The 8,088-nt window shown below is 52.9% G+C and overlaps 1 protein-coding gene across 1 annotated transcript in view; it reads right to left on the reverse strand.

Annotated features, from left to right (window-relative positions):
* The window catches only part of Slc9a5 (solute carrier family 9 member A5), a 22,745-nt gene extending 21,842 nt beyond the window's left edge, over positions 1 to 903 (reverse strand). Inside the window, exon 1 of the mRNA XM_048792383.1 lies at positions 812 to 903. The gene's annotated coding sequence lies outside the window, so the exon portion shown is untranslated. The remainder of the gene's footprint in view (positions 1 to 811) is intronic.
* Between the last annotated feature and the right edge of the window lie 7,185 nt (positions 904 to 8,088).

Here is an 8,088-nt window from a genome sequence, read left to right on the forward strand (position 1 = left end):
CCGCAAGCAGCCAGCCCCAAGTGCCCAGGCCGCGCACTAAGCCGCCGCCCTGTGCAGACCGCAGGGGGCAGTACGCTGCTGCCTTGCGCGCTGCTCCCCCAAACCTGAGACCCACTTAAGGCCCCCGCCCGGACCAGAGCTGCGCACGCGCACAGGGCGCTTCCACAAAGCCGTGATGGACTACGCAGTCCCCAACGTCCCCAGTCACCCTAAGCCCCGGACTAGGCCCAACTCACTCCAGGCTGAGAAGGAAGCTGTTTCTCACATCTCATCTCCCAGATGAGAGATATCGACCGTCCCTTTTCCCTAAACTAGAGGGAACTCCACTCACCTTTTCCATGAAACCAAAGGAACCTATGGTATTCCCTTTAAACTCAGAGGGATCTACCCAACTTTAGGTAATTCAGCTCATCTCGCTACAGAGGAAAGTTGACTCCACTTTTCAAGCTGAGGGACACCCATCCCAGTTCTCCCTCCAAACTGAGAGGAAGATGTGCTACCTGCCTCCTCAAACTGACTCATCCCATTCTTTTTTAGAGAAAGGGCACTCGTCCTTCTTCTTCCCACAACTAAAGGGAACCGATTCCACTTCTTCCTTCAAACAGCCGAAATCTATTTTTACTTCTTGCTCCAAACTGAAAGAAACCCTTCTCAACTGCTTTTTCGCCAAGTGATGGAAATAGTAACACTCAAACTGAAGGAATCAGGGCCATCTCATCCCTAAACTTAGGGAGACCTGGTCGGCCACTATGTGAAGGAACTTTTGCCCCACCTGCCCTAGCATCCCGCAAAGAAGAGCAGCCTCACCTACCCCAAGCCCAAAGAAAACCTTCCCAGCCTCTGCGCTCTCCAAGGCGGGGCGCCAGCTCGGGTTTTCCCGCCCTCAGAGTCAGGGAACTAACGGGATCACTATCGGGTTTTTTGAGTGGTTGGTGCAAGCCCCGCCCCTGGCAGTGGTTACCCCCTGCGCGCATTTGGGGCCCAGTCTTAGTCCCACCCCCTCCTCGGCCCCGCCTCCGTCTGGCTCCGCCCCCCACAGCGTCCGGTCCGGCCCAGCCCCAGCAGCAGGGCTAGACGAGTGGAAGCTGCTGAGGGTCAGAAACACCGAGGCGCGCGCGCGGTGCGAGCCCGTGGCAGAACCATGGCAGGCGGGGAAGACCGCGGGGACGGGGAGCCAGTATCAGTGGTGACCGTGAGGGTGCAGTACCTGGAAGACACCGACCCCTTTGCATGTGCCAACTTCCCGGAGCCACGACGGGCCCCTACCTGCAGCCTGGACGGGGCCTTGCCCCTGGGTGCTCAAATACCTGCGCTGCACCGGCTGCTAGGGGCGCCACTCAAGGTGAGAGGGGCGCGGAGAAAAGTTGGGGCGATAGGGAGTTCAGAGTCCGCTCCCTGAAACCCGATGGGAGGTGCCTCTCAAGAAGAGGCTGGAGCGTGTACTCAGGAAAAAACTTGAACTGGGATCCCAGGGTTCACGCCTGCGGGCGGCGGAGACTATCAGCTTGTGGTCTGCATTGTCTTGGCTTCCCCTCGAAGTGAGGCCCACCTAAAGAGGTGCACGGTGCCCTTTTGCTGCGGGTCTGCCAGGGTGGCTGTCCTGGGCTGAGTGTCAGTAATTGTTAGGGCTGTAACAGACCCAGGAGGCGGAGCTAGGGAGGGACCAGCTTCCACCTGCTTCAGGTGAGAGGGGTGCGGTGTATCAGGAGGAGGGACGGATCCAGGGCGGGCCACTAGAGGTGAAGTGGTATCTGGAGGCTGGGTGTACCGGCCAAGAAGAGACTGCCGGGTGAGAGGAGTCCACGGGAAGCGACCAGGCCCGGGTTACGCGGAACGCGGGAGGCTGCACAAAGTGGAAAAGCCCTTTGAGTCACCGCCTCCCCACCCCCGCGTACACCCGCTGCTTGTGGCCAGCGCCTGGAAGGGAGGGGGCGGTCCCGGCTAATTTTAAACCTCCGTCCTGCCCTAGTTTGCACCGGCCCCAAGGCCGACTTTGCACAGTACTGGAGAGGCCCTTTTCCAGATGGCCGGCCAGACCTCCCCGCACTCGGGCTCGCAGCCCACAGACCCCCTCAGGCAGCCCTTCCGGCGCGCTGTTTCCGGGCCAAGACTCCGGGAGGCGCCCTTTCATCCCCTGGGGTTCCCCGCCAGTGGATCGGTTCTGAGTAGTTAGGAAACGCCCGTGGGAGTTGGTGGGGTGCCTCAGCAGGACACCGAGTTGCGCAAACATGCCCCCTGGGCCCGGGGTCTTCCCTGGAATGTGCCCTGGGCGCCAGGCCCCCAGGCCTGCATTCCTGGAGCCTTGGCCAGCCCCGCCTCCCAGCGGCCGCGGGAGGGGTGGGGAGACTATCTTCTGGGGAGTGGCACGTGTCCCCGCAGAGCCCAGCTTCAAGGCCACAGCTGGAAGGATGCAGCATACTGCCCACCTCTGGAGTTTTCATGCATCCCCATCTTGTCCTGCCCTATTCACAGGAGCAGACTGAAGTGGGCCTAGAAGTATGTCCAGCCAGAGCCCACCTGCCATTCAGTAGGTGGGATAGGGAAAAAGGGGTACAGAAATGAGGTGGTTCTTCATCCTGGAACTACTTCAGAAACAAGGCTGGACTACTAGAGTATAGTATTCTTACCATTCTCCCATTCTGGAGCAGGACCTAGCTCTGACACTCCTCTTCACAACCAGGGTTAGGCCTGGGAGGTCAGCTGCAGGAAAGAGGTTCAGAACCATCCCTTCTCCCCCTTCATTTAGATACCTGATCTCCTGCATGTGTTTAGCATACAATAGGAATCTGGGTTTGATCTCTATCACCACAGAAAAAGGAAAAAATAAGACCAAGTTCCCAACCTACCAGGTGCCCTGACCTTTTCTCTTTTCCTTAGCTAAGGACATGAGTTGCATGGAAGAATGTTAAGTCCCTCACATGCAACTCTGCTTCCTGGTCTGTCCCCTTTCAGGATCTCCACCTGGAGTACTGAAGACTGTCCCGTCCCCCACTAAGAGCCTTTGGGAACCTTCAAGCTAAGTTACCACAGTGTCTGGAACCAGGACTCCCTGGAGCTGGCAGCTTTTCCAGGAATGGTCAGATGCACTGTGATGTGCTTGTCCCAAATATAAACTGTGACCACAGACCCAGAATAGAAGGCTGGAGGAAGAGGGACTGTGAATAGGATGGGGCAGGAACATCAGAGAGCTGAGGAAGGGGGGAGCAAGGCTCCTCCTCACAGGAAATGTCAACAACTGGTTCCTCCCCTAGTACTTTAAGCTGGTGCACCAGAAGCCCAGACATAACTCAGGCCTACCTTGCTAGCCTTCCAAAAGGGAGAGATGGCCCCAAACCCAGGCATCACTGTCCCAGGCTATAGGGCAGAAATAAGAGGGAGAGGTTGCTTACCCACTGCTGTTTCCTGTGTACAGTTGTCAAGCAGAGGACAGGACACAGCCAAGTGACCTCTGCCCTCCCACTCTGGAGCACTGGTCCATCATCCCTGCACACCCTGCACCCTCCCTGGTTGTGTATAGAAGAGGGCCCACTCTCACAGGGACTCTACCCTCAACAACCTACTGAACCTAGAGTTCCCTGGGGACTCCCTTTTTAAACCATTTCAGAGCTTGCAGGTCTGAGAAAGCCTTGCTCATTTCCTCCAAGTCTAGGAGGAAGCTCCTGTCCTCAGCCTCTGACTCATCTCCTGGCCCTGGTTGGTGGGGGGAGCCTGACAGTGCCTTGGGCCAGGCTAAAAGTTCCCAGGTCAGGGGGCCCTCAGGAGTGCCTTTCTCGCATATATGTAAAAGGCTGTCCCAGCCCAAGGACTTGCCCCCACCCCAGGGAGAATTGGCTCTTTGGTGTCTTATCTCTTAATCCAGAGCTACTCAGTTTTGTCTTCTCTTCTAGAAAGGGCCTTAGGAGCCTCCTCTGAGCCTCAAAGGCTTTGTCACATCTCGGATACCACTACCTTCTTCCTGGGCATTGGGCAGAGGACCTGAGGTGTTTCTCTGACCTTGTTGCAAGGGCTAGAGGAGTCTCCTCTTCCTGGCAGCAAGGATAACTGGTCATTACCAATAATTTTGTTCCCCCAGACAGATATGACTGAAGATTAGAGTAGGACGGGGGTGGCTTGGTGCCAAAATATGTCCTGACCCTACTCCAACCCACTCCAGCCCTGTTTACCTCTCAGGACCCATTATGGCAAGGGGGCTCAGGTATGAAACTGACCTTCTAGGTTAGGGACTAACTGAAGGGGTCCCTGAGAATTCTTAAGGGGACTGTAGAGTGCTCTGGTGATGAACTGAGCTCTTTCATTCCCTAATATGGGAGTCACTTTGAAGATTAAAGAAAATTGGGATGTGAGCATGAGTGGTGACATGCCAGGCTTTCCTGTGACATGTTCCATCTCCTGGTCTTTCTGGGCTAGAGAAGCTGAATTATAGTACCTAGATCCTTTCAGAAGTAGATTTTGTGACCTCAGTGACTAGCAACATATAGTGTGTGTGTGTGTGTGTGTGTGTTCATTTGTGTTTCCTTGCTAGAACTGGGAGGACCAGTTTGGGATATTTACAGAATCCAGGAAGCTGAGGGGGCAGTATCCAGCCCTTGGCAATCCTGCAGGCCCCAGCCCACACTCCCACTTTCCTTTCAGAGTTCCCTGGAGCACTTTTAAGTCCCATCCACCCAAGATCTGAGTCAATTAGCCTTGGTCCATTCAAGAGCAATTCATCTTCTTTCTGAACCTTGGTTTCCTCACTTGTAAAAAGATTATCAGGATAATCAAATGAACTAGGCATCCACACAGTGGAGGCAAAACAAATGTGGATTTCCCTCCCCAAAGCACATCCATGACATCTCATCCATGTCATCCAGGAAGTCTCAGTCTAACTAGAGACACAAGATAAAAGGAAAGGAGGGTCTTCAGAGCACAGGGTCCTGTGTTTATAGAAAAGGAGTCAAAATAAGTAATAGGCCAATTATTTCCTAAAACAAAAATTCTTCAGCATGTAATTCTGCCCTTCCTCCATCTTCCTTGCACTCTATTCCTGCATATTCATTCTCACCCGATTATACTTTTATAAAAAGTATTGGGGAGCTAAAGCTAGTTCTGTTTGGTGCATGTCTGTAATCCCAGCAACTCAGGAGACCGAGCAAGACAAGTTCAAGGCCAGCCTCAGCAACTTGGTGAAACCCAATCCCAAAATTTAAAAACAAAAACACCCCACCAAAACCCCAAAATGTAGCTCAGTAGTTAATCCCTGGGTTCAATCCCCAGTATCAAAAATGGGGGGAGGATAGACACCATCTTCCCCTAAGCTTTATCCTGTATATAAAACCATGTATAAGGAGACTTGGAGTGTAGCTAAGTGGTAGGGCACTTGTCTAGTGCATGCAAGTCCCTGGGTTTGATACCCCGTATTGCAAAAAATAAAAAATTAAAATTAAAAATTAAAAAAAAAACATATGTAGTCAATGGGTTTGGGCTGCCAAAAAAGCTTGAGTCTGGAGAGTAAATAGAAAAGTGGGCTGAAGGCTGAAGTGAGGGGCTAAGCCTGGAATGGGGGAGGGACTCCATCAAAAGACAGATACCAGAGAAGTGAGGAAGACAAGATCCAGAATGGAGCTGAGAATATGGGCCCATAGAGTATGCTGACCCTAATCATTGTCAGCAGGGACTAGGTTTGGACTTGCTCAAGCCTGGCCTAGCCCCAGGGTGTTAGAAACAAGGTCCAGAGGCTTGGGCTTTCAGAATGGTGACCCTAGGAAGGAGCCAGGGGTGTGAAGGATAAGTACCACCCTGGTGGCAGGAAGTCTCCCCTTTTTGCTGCCTGCCTGACTCTAGCCTGCCATCCCCCACCTCCACCAGGACAGATAGCTGGGGTTTGGGGAACACTGTCTTGGATGCATTAGGCTAGGTATTACTCCTGGACCTCCTCCCAGGAATGGAACCCTGGCAGGACTGGACAGGTGAAGTGGCTGAAGAGGCCTAGTTTCTTATCATAGAGGAAAGGGTTAACTTGCCTGAGGAAGCTAGAGGAGATGGACCACTTAGCCCCAACAGGTATTCTGGAGGAAAGGGCCATTCCTTGCTCACTTGGGATGGGAACACATAAGAGTTAGTGCAGGAGGAGAGGACAGCATTGTGGGCTTAACCTCTGGGGATGTGCTACTTCAGCCTGTGCACAGACATGCCTGACCATATACCTGGGTGTGTGAGTGGTTACCATGGCTAATATGATCAACCTCCAGTGTTACCACGTCTGCTCCTCCCCTTTCTTAGCACTCATGGAAGTTGTGATTCGACATTTATTGTGAGCTTTTTCTGAGTCAGGCCTGACTGTCTTCCCTGCTAGGTTGGAAGGATGGGAAGGCCGAGAGAGAGGCACTGTCTGGTTCCTGCTTTGTCTTCTGAACCTAAAACAGCCAGGTTCATGAATGTGTGTGATTTGGAATGACTAGGAGCAGGGGTTGTGGCTCTGGGGTATGTATGTTTCTCTAAGATCCCAGAATACTCCAGTCCAAGGTGCAAGGAGATGGGGCTAGGCTGGGCTGGAGTTTGGGGGTAAGCTGCTGTGTCGCTGGGTGGGAAGAGGGATCATGAGGAATGTGAAGGTGGCCTTAACTGAGCTGGCCCTGGGTGAGATACTCTAGCCTTAGTGTCTTGATACACCCTCTCAGGCCTATTCTCAGTAGGACCTGGAGAGGATGACTCTGCTCCCAGGGAAGGGACAGAGGCCAGGCCCGCCCAAGGCGCCCTGGGAAGGGCAGGCAGCCAGGCAGGAAGTGGGTCAGAGAACAGGCTGGAGTGTTTGTCCTATGTCCCATGTCCCAAGCAAGGGGGGAGGGTGTCACCCAAGGGCCCTATAGGGGTAAACTGCCAGGAAGGAGCCAGATCATATTCTGAGGCAGGAGTAGGGGTGCAAAGCAAAGACAGAAGCTAGAGCTGGATTCCCTTTCCTCCAAGGGACCAAGGGCAGCTGGAGTCCTTGGGTGGGGTCCAGAGCAGGGCAGGGCAGGGCAGGCCAAACAGCAGGACAAATGTTGGATTTGACTTGTTCAGTGAAATGGAGACCATAAGACCTCCTGGCTTTCCAGAAGCAGGCTCTTCTTGGGCCATAGCACCTCAAGGGCCAGAGTCACTCAATAAAGGGGACTTTGCATAGTCTTGCATGCCAGCACTGTACTGTGGGGAAGGTGTCCACAACAAGGCACAATGCTGCTCTCAGAGTGTCTGGAGTCTCCTCATTCTGGCCTCTATAAGGTGTTTCTGAAGGGGCTAAGTGCCATGTGGTGGTGGTGGAGGGAAGCCAGGCTTGGGGGAGAGAAACATGGAAAGTGGATACATGGATGGAGCACATGTTTTCCTGTTACAAATGCCTATTTCAGGGCCCTGTGTAGACTGACTGAGTCAAACCCTAAAATCTGAGGTCTAACTAGGACCATTATAACTGTAGCCCCCTTGGGAGAAAAATAAAGCAACTAAGGCCTAAAGGGTCTGGAGAGTCTATGTATCATCCCCTGTTCCTCAATATCTTACTTGCAGAGATGTTCCCAGCTCTGTCAGCTGGGTTTGCACCTCACTGCATGCTTAACACTTTCTCCCTGGGCTTCAATGCTTTGTAGCTACAGCTTATCACACCACATGCTTGTGAGCTTCCTTGAAGGCAAGAACTTCTTCCCATCTTCTCTCCATGCCCCTTGTTCATTTGTGTTCATTAGTTCAACAAGTATTCAGTGAGCACTTACTATGTGCCAAGTACTGTGCTAAACTCTACAGGTATAGCAGGGAGCAACACAGGCAAAGTGCCTGAACCTAGTCAGTGGGGAGGAAAACTAGTGTCATGTCAAGGATATGATAAGATTATGTGGGATGCCTCAGCAAGGAGTGTATATATGGAGTTGGGTGGATTGCCTAACATTGGCTGGACAATTCAGGAAGGCTTTCCAAAAGCGTTATCTCTGGATCCTGAGTCCAAAGCCAACCTTAGCAATGGCGAGGCGCTAAGCAACTCAGTGAGACCCTGTCTCTAAATAACATACAAAACAGGGCTGGAGATGTGGCTCAGTGGACAAGTGCCCCTTTTCCTCTTCTGCAAAGTGGACTGAA

Source organism: Marmota marmota, unplaced genomic scaffold (assembly GCF_001458135.2).
Source record: "Marmota marmota marmota unplaced genomic scaffold, marMar, whole genome shotgun sequence".
Taxonomy (NCBI): domain Eukaryota; kingdom Metazoa; phylum Chordata; class Mammalia; order Rodentia; family Sciuridae; genus Marmota; species Marmota marmota.